Source organism: Sturnus vulgaris, chromosome 4, assembly GCF_052056855.1.
Source record: "Sturnus vulgaris isolate bStuVul1 chromosome 4, bStuVul1.hap1, whole genome shotgun sequence".
NCBI lineage: Eukaryota > Metazoa > Chordata > Aves > Passeriformes > Sturnidae > Sturnus > Sturnus vulgaris.
The window spans coordinates 4018800-4031598 of record NC_142246.1 but is presented as its reverse complement, the minus strand read 5'-3'; the positions used below and the strand labels follow the sequence as shown (position 1 = coordinate 4031598).

Below are 12799 nucleotides of genomic sequence, written 5' to 3'. Positions count from 1 at the left end.
ATGTAGTGACAAACCTGACTGAAATTCCCTTTCATTATTTTAAAAGACTGATGGAATTTTTCCTCTTCCTTTTCCAACAGGACACAAGCTTTTGTACAAAACTGTGCAAGTGGTTCCAGTGCAGCTGGACCAACTTTCCTGTCCCAAAGCACCTGATGTATTTCCAAATCTTTATGATTGTATTACAACCTAATTGTTCTTCTGGCCGTGAGCAGGATGAGAAGAACATATTTTAGATGCAAATACTTTTAGCTTAATATTGAAAGTTCTCTCTCTTTTGCCTGCAGTCACAGTAAATCTCTTTAAATTATATCCAAACAGCAGGACTTTTTACGACATTCCTGCTTAGCCAGGTACTCCTTTTTCAAGAGAGGTGTTAGAATAGGAGACAGCACTTGTCAGCAAAGATTGCATAACTGAATCAGAAATATTAATTCATACATCCTTGGTTAAAATGGATGGTCCTGCAGTAAAGCATCTGTGCTGACAGATATCTCCTGCTCTCTGTAGCAACTGAATTAACAGATCCTCTGACAGTGTAACAGGAAGATCTACCTGAAAGCAGAGCTGGGATGAGGGTTAAAGGACAGTACAAGCTTCTGGTTTCAGTCCCACTCATGTTGCTAGCTGCAAAATCAAGCTGTGTTTTCATCTAGGTACTGGTCTGAGCTCCTCTCTGCTCACATTGCTGGGAACATGTGAAACACAGCAGTTTCCTGATGAGAAGATCACAGAGAAGAATAATGACAATTCCAGGAAAGAAATACCCCTCCTGTGCTGAAAGCTGCACCAGGCCCTGACCCCTGACTCCTGAAACACCAGGAATATTGGCTGTGCAAATTAATATTGATCAGACAAACAGCAACCAGGACGTTTTGGTTCTGTCACGATTTAGCCACCATGCAGAGAGGACAGGTGAGCACCAGGGAAGACAAAGAGCTTTGCCAAGCAGGTGATGTCACTGCTTGATAAAACACTTGGGGTGATGTGGAGATCGATACATAACACTCAAAGGGTTTAATACACTGCTGGGTATTTATGTGAGCATTAAAGGTCAGTGTTCTTCAGTGCAGAGACAGGCACAGGTTGTGCAAACACCACCCAGGAAAAATCCAGGAGCAGGAAAACAGGAGCTGTGGGTCAGTCCTGCCCACACTCACCATCACCCAGCACAGAAGGAGGGATGGCAGCAAAGGCAGCACAATTCAGAGCAGCACTGAGCAGCCCAGCTCTGCCTGGTTCATCTTCCTCTGCTTCCCTGCCATCCAGAGATGGAGCAGAACACTCAAAGTCAATACTGATGATTTTCAGAGCTCTGCCAACCACCAGAAGCTGTAAGAACCTTGTGAGCCCATTATCTGCAGATACAAGATACCTTCTGGAATTAGGAGGAAGGTGAGTTTTGCTCTGTTCCAGAGGGGGAGCATGGACAGACTTTACAGAGCATTGAATTTACAGCCTTTCCCAGAAATCATTTTTCTTCCTTCAACCAAGAGCAGCATCTGGTTTTTTTTCTCCTCCTGCATTTCTGGGAAAAGCTGAATATATTCTAGTTAATGTGGTTCATTGGTTAATCATAAGGCTTCCATCAAGTGAGGAGATATTTCCTTGGAAATTACACACTGGGGGAGCAGAGTGAGAATTTTGCTGGGGGATAAATAGTACAGTGCATGGGTTGTGGAAGGAAAGGCAAACTATTAAGGACAATATGAAGGCCTGAATAAGCTGGAGTAGCTTAAATTGCAGACCAGTACTTCTTCACGTACAACCCAACCATTGTGAAGTAGGCAAAAATATAAAATGTTTCACTCTTGCTTTAATAAAAGGGAAAATGCACAAAAAATGTAGCAAAATATGAAAATATGTAAAATAATGCTTCACATAGGAGTGCATAATGCAGTCTGCTTGTTCTTGCAGCTCTTTTAAGAAATGGGGATTCAAAGAGCCTCTCTAAATGACTTGGACTGTATAGGTAAGCAATCTGATTTTTAAATTAACTTTGTAATTATTTTGGACAAGATTTACAATTTATAATGGACAAGAACAGGTATTCCTGACAGTTGTCTAAGCTCTTTCTCTCTCTAGCTGGAAGTGGAATTTAAGATCAGATTTTATTGTTGTGTTCAGCAATGTCCTCTTTTGACTTTGAACAGTGCCAAGAAACCATAAGAAAGACAAAAGCAAAAGAATTAGCCAGACTTTCCAAAATCTAGGTCTAAAGAAAAGGACAGAAATAAAAACTGTAAAGTGAATAAAGAATTTTATCTGCCTCATTAATGCTTTATTTTTTCCAGTAGACAAAATCAGAAATTATTTAAATAGCTTTGATCTAAAAACCAAAACAAAACCAAAGAAAAAGAAGCCCAAGGCAAAAAAAAACCCTGAAAGTTTCCTTAGAAAATTAAAATAAATGCAGACATTTTTTATTTTCAGGAAAAGGAACAGGTGCAGGCTGCCTGGTATGGTGGCTCTATAAGTGGCTTAGGTGGAGTCCTTTGGAGTGAAAGACTTTTCTGCATGATGGGAATAACCCAGAAACCAGACAGCCCTGCCTTTGAATCATTTCCCTGCCTCATACTTCAGAAACAGATGACAACTTGAAATCCTGGGATACCTGGAGTGACCTTTGGAAATCCATTCCTTACAAGTCAAACAGATGGTCACAGAACACTTTGCTACTTTGGAAAACATTAGTTTAAATCACTGGTTCAATAAAACATTGCCTTTATTGCAAATCCTCGTTTGCCTATGAATTCACACAGCACAACGTTCCAGATGAGCTCTGGCCGTGACAGGAACTGCTCTGTTCTCTCCCATGTTTTCAAATTCCAAAAATGAGATGAAGGAAAGAGAAAAATTACTTAAAGCACGATGAACACTATTTAATGGCTTGCTAGGAGAACAGATATCTGTAGTCAGAAGAGCAAATACCAGCTGAGCTGTTTAAAAATTAGGTTGCTGTGCTGCTTGGCACAAGTCTCACACTAACATACAAAAAGTCTGCCATGAAATTAGCATTTCTGGAGTATTTCTATAGCACCTACAGGCTTATTCATGCATGACACTTTCTTAAGGTGAAGCCTTAGCAAATATGTCCTTTACCCGATTTAGAACTGCAGGAAAGCTCTGCACAGAATTCAAATTTCCAGCATGCTGCTTCACCCCCAGGCCTGTGCCTTGCTTCTCTCCCTTCTCAAACACTCTCTAGCATCTGACGTGCAGAAGGTGAAGGGAAGCCCTATTAATCAACCACAAAGTACATTAAAGCACCTAAATAACTTGTTTATACAAATGATCTGCTCCACTGTAAGTGATGAGGTCAAGAGTCCCATTTGTTGTGCGGTGCCATTTTATTGATGTGGCAGGAGGAATCAGCAACTGCAATTTTGTCACGGTCTGCTCTCCACCCCTCCCAAGGATCATCCCCCTCGGGCTGTCAGAGGCATTGGATATCCCAGTGCACGCTGCATGTTTGATAGAGCACTGCCTGGGCCATTAATCATGCAGGGAGTTAAATTTCCTCTGCCAATATGGAAATTCTGCAAGGGCAAGGATGTGTTATCAATTTTTATCGAGGGAATGACAGCATGAAAGTGGGTCAGTGCGAGGCTGCCTTAAAGCAGTTTCTTCAAAATTAAAATTATACTGACTAGCTAAATTTCATAATGTGATTTACCTTTAAACTGTTTTCCATGTCCTGTTACATACCAGGTCTCAAGGATTGACCTTTATTTTTTTCTCAAGTGCGTCTCTTTCTAAAAGTATAATATCACTTCAGGCAGAAAAAGGAGGATTTTAAACATTATCCCATGACAAGGACATTGGCTATGGCAATAAAAAGAGATTTTCCAGAATCTTGCAGGTTTTGGAAAATATTTTAGAATAAAGAAAATTACTGACAGGGACATTTAGAAATCCCCCCAGACTATCAATAGTTATTCAGGTTATCAAACAGGTGCAGAGACTAAAATAAAGCAATATCAAATACGTCAGGCATTGCTACTTAACATTCCTGTATTCACTAAGTTCAAGAATTTTAAAAAAAAAAAAAAAAAAAAAAAAAAAAAAAAGTTATGAAAACTCAAATCAGCTTCAATAACATCAAAATTAAAATTATAGAATTATGGATGATCAGTATTAACATAAAAAGATTTCTGAGGGAAGAGACCCCTTTGATCTAGCAGACAAAAGTGTAATGAGACACTATAGCTGGAAGCTGGAGGGAGACATATTCAGAACAGAAATAAGGGAAACATTTTAAGGATGAATGAAATTAACCATTGCAACATTATACTTGGGTGGACAGCGAATATTTCATCCCCTGACATTCTCAAATCGATAATTTTCTAAAACCAATGCATTCACACATTTACAAATTGTTATGAGCTTGATACAGGAACCGCCCTGGTGAGGAGGAAAATAAATAGGCAGGCGTGGAACATCTTTTAGATAGTGTTCATAAATGTAATATCCTGTTACTAATCAAATTATTTTTTTTCCTTTTATCTTTTCCTCATTATAGTCATGAGATCAACTACCCATGTTTTTTGTTTGGGGTTTTTCCCATCACTCTTTGCCTGCAGCAACAGAAGAATTTTTAACTCTGTTGAAGATATTTCATCATCAAAGAAGGAGCTGTTGTAAGGGATACAGGGTTTTTGTGGGGTTACTGTTCAAAAACAAAAACAGCAACTGACTTTTAGTACTGGGGATGATGATACACAAACCTTAAAAAATGTAATTTTTGTTTCCAAGACAGAGAAACTGTTTTGTAGGATGGGCTTGGGAGGTAGAGATATGGTAAACAACATCTGCAGTGGTTAAAATTAAGGAGTGTGGATATCATTCTAGCAGAATCACTTCAAAAAGCTGGATTTCTTCCTCAAAGAATGATTTACTGGTGAAATTCTCTTCCACTGAAGACCTTCTGCCTCTCTTCCTGTTGAGCATTTGAATAATCTCAGCATGAAACATTTTCATTTGCAGCCTGTGAACTTACACATAGAAGAAAATTCATGTGTAATAAATAAAATGTTTATTTTAATGTTTATTCTTTCTAACATTCTCTCTAATTTTGCACTGAGATACTGGCCAACACTAAAGAAATCCCACAAAAATAAAAAGACAATTTAACCCTACGTGCAGTCGATTTCCCCATGTACAAGGCTGTGTATATTTACATGAAAAACATTGAAAGACAAACAATACATTGTCCTTGATTTATTTATATATCTGATCAGAAATTCACATGTCACAGAGAAGAAGAGGGTTTTAATATTCCCTAAACGTGATAGGAAACAAATGAGAACCAAATGGGGAACTGCTTATTCTGGGGAGAAGTTTTCATTTCACTTTTTTTCTTCCTCTCCCCTGTAAACTGTTCTTGAACCAGAAGCAGCACTTGAGAGGGTCACAGGCTTGAACTGCTTTCTCTTTACATATTTCAGTTAATTTTTCTTTGAGTGGGAAAAAACTGAATCTGCTGATCCCAGGGTTGAGCAGGCTTAGATTGATGCCTCTATTCTTTGTGCCAGCAAGTGACCTTAATTCACATATTCCATCTATTTTAATATATGGTATTATTTACTGCACTGACTCAGTGTAGTACTTTTTAAATATTTATGAGAGCAGCCTTTACACACATAGCACTGATGTTTATCCTTTGGCTGGTGCCAGGGAATGAGCAGTGCATGGCTTGAACAATGAGTTTGGATTATGCAGAATTTATTGCTTTTTTTTTTTATCTCTTTCATGCCACAGACAGAAGCTTTCATCTGTTATAAAGTACAATGTGTTTTCTCCACATGATAGTCTTACTACCTTACTAGATCTTTTTTTTTTTTTTTTCCTAACCCACCCTGTCATTCTTGGCTTTGAATCTCCCTTTATGCACCTACATATCTCTCTTTTTTTGTTAACAGAACACAAATATGTTACTATTTTCTTGGTGTCCCGTGTTCTACTAATATTTTAAGAGTGTCACGCTCTATTTAAGTGTCAGGATGAAGACATCTAGTGTAATCTCCTTTTCCTGTAAGTGCTTCTGACTTCTTTTTTTGTCTGTATAATTCTGTATTGCAAGGAGCCTTTTACAAACTAATGTTCTTAAGAACACTGGAGATGGAAACAGCTCATCTATGGCATTACAGAGAAATGAATCTGGCAGTGGGTGAATGGCTGGGCCAGTGAGATATTAGAAAGAAAAAAGAAGTAATCTAACCACAGTGAAGCAGTCAAAAGCTTATAGCTGAAATGAGGGATAATGAATTAAAAATGAGTAATATGTGTTTCTTCTGAGTGAGGTAGATTCTGGTTGGAGCTTCAGACAGTTCTGAAGGATTTGTCTGGGAAAAGGATGCTGAGACTGGAAAAGGGGAAGTTTTTCCTCATCACTGGGCATTTGATCTGCAAAAGGGAGGTTTTCTGCTTGCAGTCAGTCTCTCTCTCAGGGATTTGGATCTATCAGGCATTGATCAGAAATGATCAATTAATTTTATATAAAATCACCTTCAAGTTGTAATTGGTGGTGGTTATTTACATCCTTCTTCACAGGCTGGCGTCTCTGAGGGGATGCTAAATCTTTGCTGAGGTGCAAAGAAATAGAAACAAAGGGAATGGCAACAACAACAATAATAATAATAAAAATAATATATCACTTTATTTAGGAGGAACTTTGGGAAACAGCATCTCAGGGTGATAGAAATAAGTGTGGGTTATATTTGAAAACCACAACTTTAACTTCACCTGTTAAGTTAGTTTTCCAGACTGGTGTTGGACATTTCAGAATCTATTGATGATAACACCTCAAGTTTTAACATTTCACCATAAAAGTGTAAAAATACATAATATACTAAAATATCTGTCTATGTATGGAAAGCAGGAGCATGGTGAAGCAGTGGCAATAATCACATGAGGATACCTACATTTTACAGTCTGAAACTGTGGGTAATTATTTCATTAAATTTGCAATAGTGTGAGTGCTGCTGCTGCTCACCAGTCCTGTGACCATTTTCCAGATTCAACTGGCCCTTCCAAATCCCTTCCCATTGGGAAGAACAATCATTTTTTACATGAGGCTTAAAGAGCCCCAGTACTTTTCCTTGACCTGCTGGATCACAGCTCTGCACACCTGATTATTCTACTGGAAAAAGCATAAAATAGACAAGCTGAAGAAACATATTTTAAAACTGAAATTTTGAATTAGAAAAAGAAGAATAATTTTCCCATGAAAAATGGCATAACCCTGCAATTTGTAAAAAGCCATTAAGGGAAGTATAAGCTATTGTTCATTTTTATTTGTTTTGTTTTATTCCTTCTTTCTGTTTTGGTTGGAAAGGAATCAATTTAACAACGCAAATTCATTCTACAGTTACATAAAATCATTCACAGACTTGAATTTTAACCCTAGAATTAAATATATCTTGTAGTTAAGAATTACCAGAATATTATTTCTGTAGGTAAATAGGTACTGGAGGAATTGTTAACTAGTTTATGAGGAAAAATAATCAAAAGCAATACATTGATACTAAAAGACCTACACAGCAGAAATTTTTGATCCTTCCTATTCTTGCAAATATTCCATCACCATGCAGATAATTTTTGATAATTTGGGATAATAGCTATTCATTCTGCAAGAAGAGCCATTTGATACAGCTAAAAGAACAAGGACATCTAGAAAAAAATAACATTTCCAGGATCACAAATTGAGCAAACTCAAGGTTTCCCCAGTTGATTCATTCACCTTTTGGTTTCTTTAACTTGGGGAATCTACAAATTTAATCATAAATCTTTCTTCTGATCTGCAGTCTTCAATACTTCTTTGATTACTTTTTGTCTTTTTTGTTTGTTTATTTGTTGACTTCCTATAATTAAAGCTATGTAGTGAAACAATCACCAAAATTCCTCACAATTTCACAATGTGTACTCCAGCTGTACCTGTCTTTACAAACACAAACACAAGTTCAAAACCATATTTACCCAAAATCCTGTGAACCTGTGAAGCACATAAATCACAGAGTGCCACTAACTTTGAACAGTTTACTTAAAAGTTAAGAATGTGTTTGCTAAAAAATATTAAGAATATTAAGAAAATAAAGCCTCCTTTTCTTGCATCCAAAGCCTATTCCATACATACATAACTAAGGTTTATTGACTAGAGTCACAAAATTAATAGATTCTGATCTCTCTGCTGTAGTTTGGGGTGAATCTAAAAAAAAGTAAATCTATCTATCTATCTATCTATCTATCTATCTATAAAACCAGGGTTAATTAGAAATGTAGGTGGCACTGGAATATGATATCATATTTAAAGCAGTATCTGCTGCAAACAACTTTACTCTCAAATGTTCTGGCAAGAGAAAGGAATGGCTAAAGCCTGAAAATTGAGTGCTTTTCTCTTTTTTCCCCTTGATGACTGATAAGAAATGCCATCAACTGTACAGAAAAGCTTAGGAAACAAGGAATTTTTTATGCAAACTCTAAGCATCATCAGAAATCATCATTGCCTTGGCTGCCATAGTGAACAGTATTACTGCAGGAGCAACTATATAAAAAATCAAATAAGTTTCCCTGAAGACAAGAACCAAGCCTTGCAATTTCCCTGTCATATGCAAGATTATTATCTACTCATAAATATCCTACAGGGAAGCCAAGGGATCTCAGTCTGGTCACGTTTTATGGATAGGCACCATATGGATGAAGGGGAAATGTCTATATTGACAAAAGAAATCACTGAACAAACAAAATGTTATCTCTGGGGTCCAAAGACAGACAAATTTACATCAGAAATGAGTCACACAGTTTAAGAAAAAGGTAAATTTAGCATTTCAAAAGTTTATCCAAGTACATGATCAGTTCCATGAGCTAAAGTCTCCAAGATTAGAAGGCTTTTAAAGTAATATTAACAGGTTTAACCAGAAGATTTTAGGGAATTTATATAGGCATCACTGAATAAATTCTATGAGCAATGTATTCTGGCTTTAGGTTCTGTGAATGTAAAAAAAAAGGCTTAATGATAGTGGATTTGACAAACCAGAGCCCTGCTCTTATGGAAAATGACCCCAAAGTTAATTGCAAGCATAAAACATTTTGTAGCTCTTGCCAAATATTTGCCTAAGAGGTGTCTTTGCTTTGGATAGGCTGCTTAACTTCTCACTGTGCTGTCTTTTACAATTCATAAATAAGTACCCATAAACTATAGAAATATGGATAAATTAACCAAATATTAATCTGAATCCATATCTGAATACATTCAGAATGAGAGGGCTCCATCTTTTCATGTTTGCTTATCACTAAGTGTGATTAATGATATCAGTGAATCTGAGGTTTGAAGGTCTAGTGATGCAAACAATGGAAAAATATTTGAGCCTTGTTGAACTTGCCCAAAACTATCTGATCCATAAACTGCCTTGGAAATTTGATAAACAAGCTCTCCCAGGAGAGCTTCAGATTTTAGCTTCCTAATGTATTTTTCAATGCCCTATTTAATAAAATTTCCATGTTTAATATCTTTAATTAGTTTTCTTTTTGAACTTCATCCTTCGGGAGAGTATTTTTTTCATATATAGACTAACAGATCAGTGTGTTTGGACATGGAAGTTTTATCCTTCCCTCTGGTATTGTTACAGATGCATGACACAAAGATAAATAAATGTCATCTAAGCCCCAAAGGACCATCTACTCTGGATTCTGGAGGCTATCTTTGCTCCTGAAAGAAAGACAAGTTAAAATTTCTAGAAGTGATATGGACAAAGAAAACAAAGAAAGGGTCAATAGCCTTGGCCATAGAACAAGTGTGAGCCTTGTAGCACTCACAAAGCAGCACTTTGGCTTTGCAATCGAGCTCCAAGCTGCTTTTGTATTCTCAGGGATCCACATGCTTTGTTTCCAGCCTGCCTCGAACTTTGGTTGTGCTGCCAGTCTTCTCTGCAGTTCATCCTCACATCATCCATCTTTCTCTGCAAAAGAGAAATCCCTTGTTCAAACTTCCTGATTCCTCTGCTTCTGGGTATTCTTGAAGAGCCTGCACAAACTCTTTTCATAGTTTTAAAAGTTTCAAGTTATAACATGGCCCAGTCAGATTTTGATATATCACAGACCACTTAATGTCATCAAATTATCTTCAGACAGCAATCACTTTTTATTCATACTCTTGAATGACTTTGAGGATTTCAGGATACTAAGGAGTTGTCACAGTTTTTGTAGTTCACTGTAAATTATTTGCCCGTGTTAAGGATTTGTGCTTTGTTTTGAATTTATATCAATCCATTTCTAAATTTCAACAATTATGCATGATTAAAGGTCCTTTAGCACTTGGCATTTTCTTCAGAGAGAGTATTTATGTGCTCTAATGAAGTCAGTTCTCAATCTCCTTGTAAAAAATCCAAATATTTATCACTCTCTGACATTTCTTATGTCTTCAAAAGCCTTTATTTGTGCCTGTTGTCTGCTTATTTTTTCATCTTTTTAATCACTGAGCATTCTCACCGAGTACACAGTATTCCAATACTGGGCTCACAGATATCCCAGGAAAGGTACTGTTAACTTTAATTTTTAATGAATTTATCCCTGCTTTGTACATCAGATATCACAGTCACACCATTGCACAGAAAGTTTGATTTTCTTGACTGTAGAACTCTTAGATCCTTGTAGTTCCTTACATTTCCAGCACTCATTCTGCATGACTGACATTCATTGCTCCATGGTCTCTCATACTTTATTCAGCTGTGCTGACATATGATTTGTTTGAGAGATCCAAAATTATCAAGTAAAACAAAGCTCTTCATGTGACTGGTGCACCCCTTTTTTATTTAATAGAACACAAATCCTTGGGTCATCGCCAGATTCCACCAGGAGTAAATTCAGATCTGTCTCTGGGTGACTGATGGGCATATTCCCCATCTCTCGAATATTTGCTGTGAACATCTCCATCTCAGTGTCTTCTTTCACCTCAATCTTTTTGACTGTGAATTTAACCTAGAAGACCTCCAGGAATTCCTCCTTGGTCTAACAGGAGAACAGCACAAGGGATGAAGCATTTGTTGAGGTCTCTAGATAACACCACATTGATGGATAACTTCACATTTGCATTTTTATAAAGAGTAAGAAGAATTTTGTCCTTTGCACTTGGCTCTGCTCTGACAAACCAAACCCATCAAGAACTCTCCTGGATGAAGTTATGTGTGACATCAATAAATACCCAGAAGCACCTTTTCTTCACCATTGCAACCCTTAAAAGCTTGGGAGGGAAAACTGCATCAGCAGCAGCTGAAAACAGGTGGAATCATGACTCAGTTACATTTCTTCTGAATTAAATTTAGTTCCATTAAAAGTCCATCAAATGCTGTATCATTGCAGTCACGAGGCAAAACTCAGGCCTGGTAAAGATTTTTTCCTTTGTTCCATAATTTTATCATTTACACCTCAGTCATCAGAACACACAAATGACCTTACAGATATGGAAGTCACAGAGAGCATCTGGCAGCTTTGTGCTCAACCACCCTTCACAGCAGGTATCACTCACAAAATAATATAAGCACACCTTGGGGCACTGCTGTTTGCACCAGCAGCTGCATTAATCTCTCTACAAGGAATGCAGATTTTCATGGATTTTAGTTGGCTATAAAACTTACTTTCATACTGGCGCTGCCTAACTGTCATGAAGTTTTTCAAACATATTTTAAAATAGAAGATAAAATTGACAGATTTCAAAGAAAAAGAGCACCAGCTGTATGCAAGTGTTGAAGTCGAGCAAGTTCTTGGATTCAGTGCACAGCCTGAGTTATAGGATATTTTATTATTTATTTTCTAGGCAAAGTGATAAAATCATAGAACATCAGGATGGTTTGGGTCAGGAGGGACCTTAAATGTCATCCAATTCCAGCCCTGTGCCATGGGCAGGGACACCTTCCACTATCCCAGGTTGCTCCAAGACTCATCCAGCCCGGCCTTGGACACTTCCAAGAATCCAAGGGCAGCCACAGCTTCTCTGGGACATTTATTCATGTTTTGTTATCAGCTGTTCCACAGTCACAGAGCAATTTTACATTTGCTACAGCAGAGTGGCTCTCTTGACTGCCATGACATTGATTTGTGCAGCAAAGGTGGGGTCCATCAGACTGAGCCTGAACTGTTTCTGTAATTATTGCACTTTCAGGCAGATTAGATCTGCCCTGGCTGTGATCTTAACAGAGCCCTATGAGCTATTTGGTGGAGGTGTCTGCTCATCAGTTCTTTATAATGTTATTTTGTTCAGTTCTTTATGGCTGCCATGGAGTCTATGAATTCAGTTCATTTGCCAAACTCACCTGGTGGCATTTGGGACACTCTAGGACACTCAGTGTGGCTTGCAGCCACGAGTCCAGAGGATTTGTGTTTTTCTCCACACTGTCTAAATTTGAGGAGATGCCACAGCTCTGCTGCTGTGTTTGGAGTGGCTCCAGATCCCTGGTTTGCAGCAACTGCCTCCAGACTCTCACAGACATCTACTTTTAGATGCATCAGAATCTGCAAGCTGGAGCCCACCCCAAAATTTGAATGTTTCACCTAAACCAAGAGAAGTATAAAACTGTACAATGATAAAAATATCGGGAACTTTTGGCCTAATTCTGGTTATAGCCCAATTTTTGAGTCAGAAAGTATTTTAGTGTTCATTTTTCCCTACTGAATATGTGGAACAGGGGATATTCCAAATACAGATTACTGTTCATTGCTTAATTAAAAAGCCTTACTTCCCAGTGGCTGTGTGTTTGCACATTTATTCTGGTTGGAGTCACAGATAGAAAACACAATATATTTGGTT

At 37.6% G+C, this 12799-nt stretch overlaps 1 long non-coding RNA gene across 1 annotated transcript; it reads left to right on the top strand.

The window, feature by feature from the left end:
• Positions 1-887: 887 nt before the first annotated feature.
• LOC148223847 (uncharacterized) lies at positions 888-5116 on the top strand. Its single transcript, XR_015803533.1, has 3 exons — positions 888-1395; positions 1918-1972; positions 4523-5116. It is a non-coding gene; the product is annotated as an uncharacterized LOC148223847 (long non-coding RNA).
• The last annotated feature ends 7683 nt before the right edge of the window (positions 5117-12799 follow it).